The following is a 16,537-nucleotide window of genomic DNA, read 5'->3' as shown; positions in this document are numbered from 1 at the left end:
TATCAAAAAAGCACATTTTTAGGGGGATTAGAACAAATTAACTCTAAGGGCCTTTGATGTGAGGAAATTTTATAGCAGTCAATCTGAATTGCTCAGTTTAGAACCAGCGTCTCTGTTTTATTCCAGCTGATATCTTTCTTATTTTTATTTTTTTATTGCATTTTAGGTTTTGAGGTACATGTGAAGAACATGCACGATTGTTGCATAGGTACACGCATGGCAGGGTGATTTGCTGCCTTCCTCCCCATCACCTATATCTGGCATTTCTTCCATGCTATCTCTCCCCAACTCCCCACCCCCCGCTGTCCCTCCCCTATTTCCCCCCGACAGACCCCAGTGTGTGATGCTCCCCTCCCTGTGTCCATGTGTTACACGAACTCATCGTTTTTGATGGCTGCATAATATTCCATGTTGTATATTTGCCACATTTTCCCTGGCTTTCATTCTTTGATTTGATTGCCAATAATTGAGAACTTACTGTGTAAACCCCTGGGTGGGCAGGAGAGGGAGCCAATAATATATCAATATCTAATAATAATTGTGCACTCTAGCAGGGACACCAGCTAAATCAGAGCCAACCACTGTCATAAACAGGGAGTCTGCTGTATCTGTGAGGACCAGCTAAATATCAAACCTGGCTCTGTGCCCTCTGCTGCATTGTGTTCAAGGCTTTATACACAGCATCTCATTTGACTTCATGACTATCTAAGGCAAGAGATCCTGCTATTATTCCCATTAATTAGATGAGAAAACTAAGGTCTGTCTGGATGCAGAGTGAATTCTCTGAACCACTCTGTTATATTCTCTTGTAAACATTCGAGAACTGTTTGGGAGTAACCGTGAGGAAAGGCAAGGGGGAATCCTGTGATCCTGTAAGACACAAGAGAAAATTGAAGCCACCTGCAGGGTGGCTTCAGGCTTTGTATTTCCTGATGCTTATATAGCCTAGGGAGCTGTTGTTTTGTTTTGCTTTTTGGTTTTTTTTGAGACAGAGTTTCACTGTTACCGCCCAGGCTGGAGTGCAATCGCTCAATATCAGCTCCTTGCAACCTTCGCCTCCCGGGATGAACTGATTCTCCTGTCCCAGCCTCCCGAGTAGCTGGGATTACAGGTGCCCTTCACCACACCCAGCTAATTTTTTGTATTTTTAGTAGAGACAGAGTTTCACTATGTTGGCCAGGCTGGTCTCAAACTCCTCACCAGATGATCCACCCACTTCAGACTCCCAAAGTGCTGGAATTACAAACATGAGTCACAGCACCTGGCCTTAGGGAGACTTCTTTAAGAAAAAATTACAAACACGAAATTAAGTAATGAAGTGAATATTTGGTCAGACAGATACAAGAAACCACAATACGGTGGCTCATGCCTGTGATCCCACCACTTTGGGAGGTAGAGGTGGAAGGATTGCTTGAACCCAGGGGCTTCTACTAACCTGGGCAACAAAGTGAGACCCCAGCTCCACAAAAAATTTGAAAAAGAAATTAGCTGGCCAGGCACGGTGGCTCATACCTGTTATCCTAGCACTTTGGGAGGCTGAGGCAGGTGGATCAACTGAGCTCAGGAGTTTGAGACCAACCTGGACAATGTGACAGAATCCCATCTCTACTAAAAATACACAAAATTAGCTGGACGTGGGTGGTGGGTGCCTCTAATCCCAGGAGAGTCACTTGAATCTGGGTGGCAGAGGTTGCAGTGAGTCAAGAGTGTGCCACTGCACTCCAGGCTGGGCAACAGAGTGAGACAAGAAAGAAAGAGAAAGAGAGAGAGAGAGAGAGAGAGAGACGGAAGGAAGGAGGAAGGAAGGAAGGAGAAGAAAGAAAGAAAAAAGAAAGAAAGAGAAAAAGAAAGAAAGAAAGAACGAACGAACGAACAGAGGGAGGGAGGGAGGAAGGAAGGAAGGAGGGGAGGAAATAAATTAGCCAGGCATGGTGGCATGTGCCTATGGTCCTGGCTACTCGGGAGGCTGAGAAGGGAGGATTGCTTGAGACCAACAGGTTGAGACTGCAGTGAGCCATGATCGCACCACTGCATTCCAGCCTAGGTGACAGAGCAAGACCCTGTCTCAAAAAAAAAAAAAAGACAAATTCCACAAACATTGCACAACCCAGAAAAATAACATTCATTTTCTTAATTACCTGTTTCACAAACATCTGTAATACTTTCCATAAACTAGCTTCTGGCTCCATGTTTGCATTCAAACCTCTCCTCACATTCTTGTGGAACTGAGTGCTGTAGGACCATTCATATATCTCGAGATATAACCTCTGATCCTGCATGTTTATGTCACAACAAGTTAAGTCAGCTCAGTATGCACAATATGGGTATTCCTGGAAGGCATTTCTATGCCAGGTCAGTTAGTAATCCTTTTTCACAGAAGTGACTGGAAATATAAATAGAGCTCACTAAACCCAAAGTAAATGTTAAGGTCCTTTTAGCAAGATGCTCAAACTGCTCGCACCAACCCCAACATCATCTGATGTGAAGGGAAGTTGGAGTGAAAGCAGACAGTGGTTTTCAGAGAGCAAGGTCACGATGCCTTACTTTGGCAGATTTTACAGAAGCACATGGCCCTGTGAACACATCACTTGGGTGCTTCCCAGACCTCAACTTCCCTGTTATTAACCAGGAATGACAGCAATGGTGTTGATCAAATTCTTCTCTGAGATATGTAACTTTAATCAGGCGTTGGTAGATATTTGAGATGCCTGGATAAAGGCCCAGCTCACTGACTCCTTGAATCTTCATGTTTACCTCTGCCCCGCACAACCCTGAGCTCAAAATAAACAAGACCAAACAAAAAACCGAGGGACCCATTCCTAGATTGAGAAAGTTGAGAAAGTGAGGCAGAGGGCAGAAGGAACTTCGTCTGTTTCCCAAATTAGGCCACGTAAAGAGAGATCATCTGGACACACTCAGATTCTAGAACTGTGGGCATCTTTACATGCCAACAGCATATTGGTGAGATGTCCTCTGTTTTCAAGAATATATTAAGCACCTTGTGCCAATTCATAGTATTCAAGGCCTCCTAGTCCCCTCCCCACCATGGGGAATGGTGAGAGAGAAGAAAAAGGTGGATAAACTGTCATTAACTGCACCCAGATCAGAGAGAGTTGGGCGGTCCCTACGGCCTTATCCTGACCCAGCCCGTGAGCAATGATAACATCTCACCCTGTTGACAGGCTTATGGCTGGTTCTGTGTGTGGGTTTTGCCTCCTTCAGAACGATGACCTTAGCAGCGTTTTCTCCACTCAGCTCGAAACCAAGATGAAATCAACCTCAGATGCCAGCTCTCTCCTGTTCACCTGTGGCTCTGTTTTCCTCAGTGTCATTTAATTTAAAGGGTGTTCTCTCTCTATGTGTTTACTTACACCTGAACTTTTCTGGATTCATCCACCAGAAACTGGTCCAGTGGTGGCTACTTGCGCTGACGAGGGAAAAGGGGTGGGGGAAAGACTTTTATAAAGTATTTTTGGCTGGGATCTCACTCCTGTAATCCCAGCATTTTGGGAGGCTGAGGCGGGTGAATCACCTGAGGTTAGGAGCTCAAGACCAGCCTGGCCAACAAGGAGAAACCCTGTCTCTACTAAAAATACAAAAATTAGCTGGGTGTGGTGGCGCATTCCTGTAATCCCAGCTACTTGGGAGGCTGAGGCAGGAGAATCGCTTGAACCCAGGAGGCGGAGGTTGCAGTGAGCCGAGATTGCACCACTGCACTCCAGCCTGGGTGACAGAGTGATACTTCGTCTCAATAATAATAATAATAAATAAATAAATACAATGATGTCTGGAGCACTTGCCAGCCATGCCTGCCGAGATTGTGCCACTACACTCCAGCCTAGGCAACAAGAACGAAACTCTGTCACACACACACACACACACACACACACACACACACACACCTAGCAATGCTAGAGATCACAGTGGGAGTCATGATGGCTATTATGGCCGAGCTTCAGAAGTAACCCACTGTTATGTCTATCATATTCTATTGGCCACGCATGTGGGATGTGAGATATTGATGTGGCCATGCTGGAGAAACTCACTCTGCCAGCCCAGGTTATTCCAATGTGTAGTAGCCAGGGTTGAGCACCATGGAGGCTGCAGGCTTCACAGCCAAGGAAACAGAGCAGGTTGGAGCAACGCAGCACCTAGAGGGAAGGTTCAGGATCACAAGCAAATTCTTTCATCTTTCTGAGCCTCAGCTTCCTCATCTGTAAAATGGGAGTTAACTGTGCTGTATTAGCTCATTTTCATGCTGCTGGTAAAGACATACCTGAGACTGGGCAATTTACAAATGAAAGAAGTTTCATGGACTTACAGTTCCACTTGGCTGTGGAGGCCTCACAATCATGGCAGAAGGCAAAGAGGAGCAAGTCACATCTACGTGGATGGCAAAAAAGAAAGAGCTTGTGCAGGAATACTCCCCTTTTTATAACCATCAGATCTCCTGAGACCCATTTTCACCATCACAAAAACCGCAGGGAAAAGCCCCCCCCCATAATTCAATTACCTCCCACCTGGTTCCTGCCAGGACACGTGAGGATTGTGACAGTTACAAATCAAGATGAGATTTGGGTGGGGACACAGCCAAACCATATCACAAGCCTACTTCCCAGGCTTGTGAGAGGCACCCTGACTGATCCTCTGCACCCTGTGGCTGTTGTTTCTGCTGCTATTTTGGGGGGTTTGTTTGATCAGCATGAGCTCATGAGGCTGTGTGTCCCGAGGTATCACTGTCTATCCAAACCTGCCAAGGGCTCTCCAGTATGCTCTGAATTCCATGGCCTTTGGGAGCTGACCCTGGTCAACCTCATCTGCTCTCACTCTCCCACTCAGCCCACCTGGCTCCAGCCTCGGGCCCTGGTCTGCTTATCAAACACACCAAGCAACCTTGGGCCTCGGGTCCTCTGCACTTGCTGTTTCCTCTGCTTGGGTCTCTCTTCCCCCAGACGGCCATCCAGCTCTCTCTTATCCCCTTCCGCCTTTCTTTGCATGTTTGTTCAAATGTCATCTTCTCTGGGAGATCCCTCCCCACTTCCCCCATGGTTCCTGTGGTCTCTCTGTGTAGTGTTCCAACCTCCAGACACGTGGTGTGGCCCGTGCTTGCACGTTCGCTGTCTCCTCTATCAACTGTGAGTTCCCAGAAGGCAGAGTCCACACTTCTCTTGCCCACTTGTTTTGCAATTAGAGAATCACCATGCCTATCTCCATGTTAAAGTCTCTGAGAAGTACTAGAGTGGAAACTCCCTTCTCTTTGCTTATACCACATTTCCCAAACATATTTATCCCTGGAGCCCTATGTCCACATGACACTTACAAAACGGTACATAGAAATAGTGAAAACATGGTCGGGCATAGTGGCTCATGCCTGTAATCCCAGCACTTTGAGAGGCCGAGTTGGGCAGATCATTTGAGGTCTGGAGTTCAAGACCAGCCTGGCCAACATGGTGAAACCCTGTCTCTACTAAAAATAAAAAATAATGAGCTGGGCATGGTGATGCATGCCTGTAATCCCAGCTACTCAGGAGGCTGAGGCAGGAGAATCACTTGAACCCAAGAGGCAGCGAACTCCAGAGTGAGCTGAGATTGTGCCACTGCACTCCAGCCTGGGTGACAGAGTGAGACCCTGTCTCAAAAAAAAAAGAAAAAGAAAAATAGTGAAAACACTATCTCCAGAGGGTGGGTCTTCAGGATGTGACAAAGGTTACTTCCTGCTCCACCAGTGCCCCCCTTTAAAGCACAGAGTACTTCCCCTGGGACCAGATTGCCCAGACGCAGAGACTGCCCTTGGTATCCAGTTCCTCACAGCCCATGCCTCTCAAACCACCATCACTGCCTTTAGGTCACACCTTCAAAAAGAATCAGGCCCAGCTTTTTATGGGTGCATTCCAGCTCTGAGGACATGCCCCACTGGCTCAGCTGCACTGTGGGCCCATCTATAATGGGAACAATAATTTCCCCTATGATGTAAGATGTCACAGCAAGTTTCTGAGATGATGCTGGCAAAGGTTTTAGTACAGAGCCTGCCCAGAGCACAGTTGCGTAAACGGGCATTATGCTAATGATGGTATCAGAGGGCATGAGTCTGCTCCGCCTGCCAAAACCAAACACCAGAGACTATGTGGCTCAAACAGCACACATCTCTTTCTCACAGCTCTGGAGCCTAAAGGAGGTACCAGATGGCGGTGCCAGCTCATTCAGTCCCTAGTGAGGGCTCTCTTCTTGGCTTGTGGCTGGCCACCTTCTCCTCTGTCCTCACATGGCCTTTCCTTGGTGCACAAAACTAGGGAGGGTGAGAGGGCTGATGAGAGAGAGAGAGATCCCTGTTGCTCTTCCTTGTTTGTTTTTGAGATGGAGTCTCTTGCTCTGTCGCTCAGGCTGGAGTGCAATGATGCGATCTCTGCTCACTGCAACCTCTACCTCCTAGGTTCTGATTCTGCCTCAGCCTCCTGAGTAGCTGGAATTATAGGCGTGCACGACCAGGCCCAGCTACTTTTTGTATTTTTTGTAGAGACAAAATTTCTCCATGTTGGCCACGGCTGGTCTTGAACTCCTGACCTCAAGTGATCCTCCCGCCTCAGCCTCCCTAAGTGCTGGGATTACAGGCATGAGCCACCATGCCTGGCCTTCTATTTGCTAATTTGTTTAACAGAGAGGAAGCCTCAGACTTGGGACTCAACTGCATTTTTCTTTGTTTTCTTCTCTAAAATTTGTCTTTTTGAGATGGTTTATACATACAATAAAATTCACCAAATTTAAGTGTACACTTTGGTGATTTTTGACAAATGTATATAATCTGTAACCACCACTACCATCAAAAAACAAGTTTGATCACCCTAAAAAGTTTCTGCACCCCTTGATATGGCCAGCTCCCTTTCCCCAACCCTGGCAACCACTGGTCTGTTTTCTTTCTCTCTAGTTTTGCCTTTCTAGACACTCATATAAATGTAAGCTTTCCTGTCTGACTTTTTTCACTTGAGGCTAGACTAGAATTTAATAACATTGTTTCATTTCCATTTGGTTATTTTTTCCCATTATGTTCCTACTTGTGGCAGATGAAACTGGCTTTCCATTTGCAAAGCTGGTATAAAATTTCTTTTTAAATTGAATCTATTTAAGTAAAGGAGAGTATGTTCATTTAAGAAATAGTAAGTGGATCATAATGTTCGTTGTGGGCTAAAAAGAAAAATGAAAGAAATAGTAAGTGGAGATGTCTACAATACAGAAGTGGGACATAAGTCATGGGTGTTTGGAAAAGCCACATTGAACATATGCGGGACCAAGGCCAAGAAAGCGGAGGTGACCTGGCCTGGATCACACGAAGCAGGCGGCCTATGCGGAAGAGGACAGATGGAGAAGGCCCAAGGGAGAGCCTTGGGTCTCCCCTAGGGTTGGGGTTGGGGGTGGGGGCCCTCCGCTCCCCCAGCTACAGTCTGCACTGACAGACAGGTTGAAGGTCAGAGGCTAAGGCCGACAGATGGGATTTTGCTGGGGAAGGGGGTTCCCAAGGGTGGGGTTTGCCCTTTGTCCTCATAGCATGCAGACCTCTCCTAAAAGGAAACGACCTTGTCCCCCGGCCCCTCCCCAGCCCCAGATGGCAGGGTCAGACTGGAGGGGTTGGAGGCAAGGGGAGGCAGGGCCCCTCCCGATCAGGAAGGTCATGGCCTGGGGACAGAGTCTTTGTGGGAACTAACACCCACGACCCTCTACCCAGGGCTGGCACAGGCCTTCCCAGCTTTCAACTTGACCTCCCCGCTTCACATGCAAATCAGATGCAAATGAGTCAACGGGCACTGGGAGCCCCGCCTCCCATCTCTGCCTGGGGGCCACAGGCAGGCGGGTCCGGACGCGGGGACTCTCAAAACCTGGGCCTGTCTGCTCCACACTCTCAGGCCCCCACAGGGGCCGGGCATGAAATGGGCTCCCCTGGTCCATCTCCGCCTGGAGGCTGCCTCACAGCCTGGAGTGTTCCCGCCGCCCCCCCCCATCCTCCACCCGGCACAAGCGGACCTTTCAGAATATAACTCCCATCCCATCTTCGTCTCACTCAGAACCTTCCATTGGCCTTCTGCAGCTCAGTCCTGCCCTCCCCACCCCGTCCTTCCCCCACCCTGCCTCCTCTGGGCGCTCAGACCTCCTCTAGTGGACTCTGTGCCTGGTTCTATCCCTCAGTGCCCAGCTATGCTCCCTTTGGGGCCTTAGCACAGGCTGCTCCCCAATCAGGAACGCCCCTTGTCTGGTTCTTCTTCCCCGGCAGGCGCCTTCTCATCCAACTCTCAGCTCAAATAAAGGCACCCCTCGGCAAGGCCCTCCTCATGCTCTCTTCCACAGCGCCGGTCCGGCCCTCCAGCAGGTGACATCTGAAATTATTTCATATACATGTTTGCTTTTGTGGTTGCCTCCCACAACCCAGTGTAAGTTCCACAGAGGCAGCGGCCTTGCCCCGTTTCCTGTGCCTAGAATACTGCTTGGGACATAGAGTAGGTGCTCAGTAAATATTTGTGAGTAAATGATCCGGGCACGGTGGCTCACACCTGTAATCCCAGCACTTTGGGAGGTCGAGGCCGGTGGATCACCTGAGGTCAGGAAATCGAGACCAGCCTGGCCAACATAGTGAAACCTCGTCTCTACTAAAAATACTAAAATTAGCCAGACATGGTGGCGGGTGCCTATAATCCCAGCTACTTAGGAGGCTGAGGCAGAAGAATTGCCTGAACCCGGGAGGTGGAGGTTGCAGTGAGCCGGGATTGCGCCATTGCACTCCAGCCTGGGCGACAAGAGCAATACTCCGTCTCAAAAAAAAAAGAATTGTGAGTAAATGAATTAATGAAGGACCAAATGTGCGTTCTGAGCCCCTGAAGAGGCAGACATTTATGAGTGGGAAGTGTAATAGTGATCATGTTCACTCAGCAAGTGCGCCCGCGCTGCAGTAGGGGCTGGGGGTAGCCGGTGAGCAAGACAGACAGGCTCTGTGCTTTCTGCGTCCACACCTGGAGGGAGGCAAAGGTCAACAGGGCACTACCGTGTCGAGTGATCCCAGGCAGCTGTGGGGACCAGGAGGGGCCCTTAATCCATTCCAGAGGCCAAGGCAGACTTCTAGGGGGAGGTAACATCCTGGCTGAGTCTCAAAAATCAAGCAGGAGTGAGGGGAACTAAAAGGGTCTTGGGGCTGGGGTAGGAGGGAAGCCAGGTCATGGAGGCTGAGAGAGTCCTCATGGCCCTGTTTAGTGTGGGAGTGGGGACAGAGTAGGAGAACCTGTACCTGGCTTCACATATCCCCTTTTTAAGGCAAAAAATACCGCACCCCAAATCAGAGCAGGGACAGGCCCACACCCTCCAGCGCCACCGTCTTGTGCCCTTCCCCCTGCTCTGGCCTTCTAGGAACACCAGATCTTTCTCTGGGAACTTCTGGAGCCTCAGCTGCCTCCCTTACCTAGGGAAGGGGCCACCCTCTGGCTCCCCACCCTTCAGATGAGCCCTGGCTTAAATAACACTGACCCCAACGTGGAGAAAGTGACCTCCTTTCTGAGTCCCTTTCAAGTCTCATCACATCAGTGAGAAAACGTTCTTTGCTGCTGCCCTGTCTTCAGATTTAGTAGCCACTGATCCCCTATTTATGTCAAATGGAGAGCAGGTTTCCACCCACAGCTCTGGGCTGGCGCTACGCCCATTTCCATTTCTATTTATGACAGAAGACGCCTGCTTGTCTTTTAGTATATCAAGTTTCCTTTTAAAATAAACTCATTGTCAACTGTAAAACACGATTTAGGGGAATTGCCATTGGGAAAATCCATTGTGGATTAAGTATTAGACATATTTGATTGATGCAAACTAAAGTGTTTGGGGATGAGAATTCATGATATCTGTAATTTACATTAAAATACTTCGGAAAGAAACAGGTGAAGCAAATAAGGCAAATGCTAACATTGTATCTGGGTGTCGGGCACCTGAGTCAAAATGTTATTCTCTATTCTTCTGTGTGTCTAAAATTATTCTAATTCAGTCTGAGTGAGTTGACTTAAAGACAACACTGGCCGGGCACACTGCCTTATGCTTGTAATCCTAACACTTTGGGTGGCCAAGGTGGGAGGATCGCTTAAGCTCAGCAGTTCGAGACCAGCCAGAGCAACATAATGAGACCCCATCTCTACAAAAAATTTAAAAATCATCTGATGTGAAGGTGTGTATCTGTGCTCCCAGTGAGACTCCGTTTCAAAAAGAGAAAGAAGAAAGAAAAGAAAAGAAAAATGAAAGGAGGGAGAGAGGAAGGGAAGGAAGGAAGGGAAAGAAAGACAGACAGAAAAGAAAGAAAGAAGGAGGGAAGGAAGGAAGGAGGGAAGGAAGGAAGGAAAGAAGGAAGGAAGGAAGGAAGGAAGGAAGGAAGGAAGGAAAGAGGAGGAAGGAAGGAAAGAAAACATCACGAGGACAATCTTCATGGCTGACCCTGGGTATGGCCAAAAGTGTGAACATGAAATAAGAATGGAAGGAGCCTGGGAAGGCAGAGGGAACCTTCTGGGCTGGGAAGGCCAGCCCTGTATCTGGGAGGCGTGCAGGCCATGTGCACCTCTTCCCCTGTCTGCAGCCTCTTCTCCTGGGCCCCCAGCCCTGGCACCTGGTGCTCTGAGCAGCTCTTCGCCGATATAATGCTCTTGGGCTTGGGGCCAGGGAGGAGTCCAACAGCTTAGCTGTCCCCAAGCCCTGGGAGGCCTAGCCACTCTGCCGGTGTCTAGGCTGGGAGCGGGCAGAGGGCTCAGCTGCCTCTCATCAGCCAGTTCCACCCCCTTGGATCTGGGCCCAGGCATCCATCTTCTCACTGTCCACCTTATGGGACAGGCAGGGAAACTGAGGTCCAGGCCTGACCCAAGTTCCCTGTCCTGGGGCCTGGACTCTTCCTGAGGACCCAGGACGTGCAATCCTGCAGAGGGATGAGGAAGGAGAAGGCCAAGGGCACAGAAAGAGCTAAAAGCCAGCCTCCAGCCCTCAGCTGGCCAGGGTCATGCACAGAGGTAGGTGACAGGACCCCAGAAGTCTGAGGTCCCTGAGATGAGGGAATCGCAGTGCAGGCTGTCACCCGCAGCCCCGGCAGGAGAGGGTTCTCCCCGCTGTAGCTGTGTCCCCTCCATCAGTGCCTTCCCAGTCTCCCCTGCTCAGAGGAGGTCCCCTCTAACCATTGCTCAAGCAGAAGCCTCAAAATCACTCTCAACTCCACCTTCACCCCTAAATCCGGTCAGGTCCCTCTCTTCAATGTCTCCCCTTTTATTCACCTAGTCAACAAATATGCCTCCTTTGGGAGGTCGAGGCAAGTAGATCACCTGAGGTCAGGAGTTCGAGACCAGCTTGTCCAACATGGTGAAACCTTGTCTCTACTAAAAATACAAAAATTAGCCAAGCATGGTGGTGGGCACCTGTAATCCCAGCTGTTCAGGAGGCTGAGGCACGAGAATCACTTGGCCCAGCCTAGGTGACAGAGTGAAACTCTGTCTCAGAGGGAGAAAGAAAGAGAGAGAGAGAAATAAAGAAAGAGAGCGAGAGCAAGAGAGAGAGAGAGAGAGAGAGAGAGAGGAAGGGGAGGGGAGGGGAGGGAGAAAGGAAGGAAGGAGAGGAGGGGGGGAAAGAAGGCGAGTGGGCAGGCAGGCAAGAAAGAGGCAAGAGAGGAAGAGAATACCAGCCTCCCTTTTCCCCCTCCCAACGGATTTTTTTTTTTTTTTTTTTTTTTGGTCAAATCTGTCAGAAGGCGACCTCTGGTGGCGAATTGTTAAAACTGCAATCACTCAGGTTGCAGGCCTTAAAGGACCCAAAGCATGATCCCGCCAGCTGTATAAAATCAGAAACTACGCCCACCCCTCACTTATTCTACAGTTGAGGCTATTGAGACGCACCTAGAATTAAGCTCTGCTCTCCTCCACCACAGGCCCCGCCAGATCACCTGAGGTCAGGAGCTACAGTTTTCCACAGCTGCATGACACTCTCTGGAAGGAAGCTGGCAGGCCACCTGGCTGGCATCTCCTCTGGCTTTGGCACTCCTAACACCTCAGAGTACCCCTACTCGCCCTACCTAGCCACGTGGGAAAACTCTGCCCTATCCTGGGCTGGGATTCCCACCCTCTCCACCCCGGGGTTCCTGTCTTAAGGTCCGCATCCATTTGCCACCCACACACCTGGAAGCTGCTCGCCAGCCCGGTTTCTCCCACTTGAGCAAAGGGCATGTTCCCAGATCTGTATCATGTCCAGATGGCCCCAGATCCCCCCACCTCCAACCCCGCGCCTTAGGCTGTCATTGTTCCCCACACAGGACAGGGCCAAGAAGAGGAAAGGAGGTCCCAGGTGTGGTCTGAGCACAGCTGAGGAGGCTGTTACCTCCCTTGAGCTGGATGTAAGACCTCTGCTGATGCAACACCAGACACCATTTAATTTTTGTTGTTGTTGTTGTTCAATTTTTTTTCTTTTTTTTTCTTTGAGACAGAGTCTTGCTCTGTTGGCCAGCCTGTTATGCAATGGTGCAATCTCGGCTCACTGCAACCTCTGCCTCCTGAGTTCAAGCAATTCTCCTGCCTCAGCCTCCCGAGTAGCTGGGACTACACGTGCACACCACCACACCTGGCTAATTTTTGTATTTTTAGTAGAGACAGGGTTTCACCGTGATGGCCAGGCTGGTCTCAAACTGCCTGCCTCGGCCTTCCGTAGTGCTGGGATTACAGGCGTGAGCCACCACACCTAGCCTTTTTTTTCTTTTCATTTTTTTAAAGTAACTTTTAATTTGGGACTTTTAATTTAATCCTGCTATAAGCAGGATTACAGACTCCTAGAAAATTAAAATGTTTCAGTTTGTGTTCTGGGTACAGTGGCTCACACCTGTAATCCCAGCATTTTAGGAGGCCAAGGCGGGCAGATCGCCTGAGGTCAGGACTTCAAGACCAGCCTGGCCAACATGGTGAAACCCTGTCTCTGCTAAAATGAAATACAAAAATTAGCTAGGCATGGTGGTGGGCTCCTGTAATCCAAGCTACTCGGGAGACTGAGGCAGGAGAATCGCTTGAACCCAGGAGGCAGAGGTCACAGTAAGCCAAGATTGCACCACTGCACTCCAGCCTGGGCGACAGAGTAAGACTCTGTCTCAAAAACCAAAATAAAAATAAAGTCCCCTTTGATCATTCCTCATTTCCCCTCTTGTCTGCTGCCAGCCTCTACACATGCAATAGCAGAAGTCACCACTGTTGTCAATATTTACCTTTCCAGATGTTCCCTATAGATGTGTATATGGTAAATACACACACCCCAAACTAACATGTAGAATTTATTTGTGGAGATTGTTTTTTCACACAGATGAGATTATACTGTACATGTTTATCATGTTTTTTTTTTTTTTTTTTTGACAGTTTCCCCCTGTCAGCCTCCCCAAGTATTGGGATTACAGGCGTGAGTCACTGTCCCGATCTATCCTAAAATTTCTTTTCCCCTCTGTTCTTTTCTCTTGGGCTTAACTGTAGGCATGAGGGGTCTTGACTTTGATGGGGTCTGCATCAATGCTGCAGGCTCTTATGGGGAGCTAAATGGTCCTTACTTGGTGTGGAGGCCCCCCAGAAGCCCTTCTCTCTACTTTTTTCTCCCGCATGTCCTTTTACCCACTTCCCTTTCTTCCATCTCCTACCTTTTTCTCACCCTGGCATCAAGGCCCCACACAAACCTTTGGTGAAAAGGTCCTAAGTTACCAGATGCTTTTAAGATTTGTTTCCAGAATGTGGGCTCCCTGCGCCTCCTGGTGGCTCCTCTGAGTAACTGCAGTGGCACCATCGGCCCCTAATCCATTCACCCTCCAACCCCTCCACCCATCAATGCCTTTGCCACGCACTGCCTACCTACTGACTACCTCTTGAACCCTCCATGGGAGTCCTGGGGGAAGAGATATGAATTGGAATATCTTCCCTGGACACTGTCCCGCTAGAATGTGAGCTCCATTGTGACCTGCCAGAAGAGTCTACAGGTTTAAGGGAGCAGCACTTTGTGCTGAAACCCGTGGTCCAGGCACAGCTCCTATGGAAGGCAATCGGGGGATCTCTCTCAAGTTCACCGCTGGGAATTAATTCTGCAGATATTCTGCCCATGGGCAAAATGCCAGATTGGCAGAATGTTTATTGCAGTATTGTGTTTGAGATAGAGTTTTGCTCTTGTTGCCCGGTTGGAGTGCAATGGTGAAATCTAGGCTCACTCCAACCTCCGCCTCCCAGGTTCGATTGATTCTCTGGCCTCAGCCTCCCAAGTCGCTGGGACTACAGGCATGCACCTCCACACTCGGCTAATTTTGTATTTTTAGTAGAGATGGGGTTTCACCATGTTGGCCAGGCTGGTCTTGAACTCCTGACCAGACTGCAGTATTGTTCTTGATGGCACATGGTAAGCACCCAGTAATGGCAGTGGGCAACATTAGTCCTGGTGCATCTGGATAATGGAACACCCTGCGCTAGCAGAAGAAGCCCTACCTTCCCTGCAGGTTCACCTCTGATCTCACCTTTCCCTCGCTCTGTGCCAGCTATCCTGCTCTCACGGCCAGCACCAGAGAACTAGGTCTTGCCAGGACCCCTCCTGTGACCCTCTCCTCCTCAGAGGGGCTTTACTGGTCCCTTCAACCCTGAACCTGCCCCCACTCTGTCCTCCCTCCACTCCAGGTCCCTCTCACTGTTTTCCTGCAGAAAGTATCTTATGGCTGGGCACGGTGGCCTACACCTGTAATCCCAGCACTTTGGGAGGCCAAGACAGGTGAGTCACCTAAGGTCAGGAGTTGGAGACCAGACTGGCCAACGTGGTGAAACCTTGTCTCTACTAAAGATACAAAAAATTAGCCAGGCATGGTGGAGTGCACCTGTAATCCCAGCTCCTGGGGAGGCTGAGGCAGGAGAATCACTGGAACCCAGGAGGTGGAGGTTGCGGTCGCGCCACTGCACTCCAGCCTGGACAATAAGAGTGAAACTCTGTCTTAAAAGTATCTTATAACATATTAAATAATGTATTTATTTGCAGTATTTATTGTCTATTGTCTATCTCCTTACACTAGAATGTCAGCTCCCCAAGGGAGAGGACTTTGTCTGTTTTGTTCAGTTTTACATCCCAAGCACTTCTCACAGTGCCTGACATAGAGCTGACACCTGGTAAATATCTGTTGAACAAATTAATGAATTCAAATGAATGGGTGAAGCCAATGAATGAATGCCTCAATTTACAGAGCACAGAAACATCTGTAAGACATATAAGAGAAGAAAGGAAGCTGCAGGGTGATATGTGTGGTGTGCTCTCCTGTGTAGATTACATGGGTGGAATGCTGTTCTGTAAACCTAAGGCCGGGCGCAGCGGCTCACGTGTGTAATACCAGCACTTTCAGAGGCCAAGGCAGGCAGGTTGCTTGAGCCCAGGAGTTTGAGATCGGCCTGAGCAACATGGCAAAACCCTGTCTGCACTAAAAATACAAAAATATTAGCTGGGTGTGGTGGTGCACGTCTGTGATCCCAGCTACTCAGGAGGCTGAGGTGGGAGGATCACTTGAGCCCAGGAAGAGGAGGTTGCAGTAAGCTGACATGGTGCCACTGCACTCCAGCCTTGATGACAATGAGACGCTGTCTCAAAAATAAATAAATAAATAAAATAAACTTAAAACTGCTCAAAAAATTAAAGTATACCAAATAAATAACAACAGGTCAGGCACACCTGTAATCCCAGCACTGTGGCACTGTGGGAGGCCAAAGAGGGTAGATCTCTTGAGGTCAGGAGTTCAAGACCAACCTGGCCAACAAGGTGAAACCCCGTTTCTACTAAAAATACAAAAATTAGGCAAGCATGGTGGTAATCACAGCTACTCAGGAATCTGAGACAGGTGAATCTCTTGAACCCAGGAGGCGGAGGTTGCAGTGAGCGGAGGTTGCAGTGAGCCGAGATTGCACCATTGCATTCCAGCCCAGACAACATGAGCGAGACTCCATCTCAAAGATAAAAATAAAACGAACAAACAACAACAAAGGTTATAAAAATTTCTGGAGATTACAAGGAAGAGGGAAATACATTGGTTGAGGTTCATTCATTTATGTATGCAACAAGCATTTATTAGGCTCCCAATATATACTGTTTATATTGCATAAAGCTGTTAGAACAGGTTTCTTTGGAAAAGGTGGCATTTGAGACTGGCTTTGAAATACGGATCAGATCCTGCCAGAAAGACACAGGCAGAAAGGATATTCTAATGGAAGGATCAGTATGGAAATTTCAGTGGCTCAGATGTACTATAAATACTTACAGCATCATTACCAGAAAGGGGCCCCAACCCAGACCCCAAAACTGGGTTCCTGGACCTCGCACAAGAAGGAATTTGGGGCGAATCCACAGAATAAAGTGAAAGCAAGTTTATTTAAGAAAGTAAAGCAATGAAGGAATGACTACTCCATACACAGAGCAGCGGCATAGGCTGCTCAGCTGAGTGGACTTACAGTTCCTTCTTGATTATATGCTAAACAAGGGGTGGATTATTCATTATTTTACCGGGAAAGGGATG

This window comes from Sapajus apella, unplaced genomic scaffold (genome assembly GCF_009761245.1).
Source record: "Sapajus apella isolate SASKATOON/1434 unplaced genomic scaffold, GSC_monkey_1.0 scaffold33, whole genome shotgun sequence".
Classification (NCBI taxonomy): domain Eukaryota; kingdom Metazoa; phylum Chordata; class Mammalia; order Primates; family Cebidae; genus Sapajus; species Sapajus apella.
Note: the sequence above shows the minus strand (reverse complement) of the source record.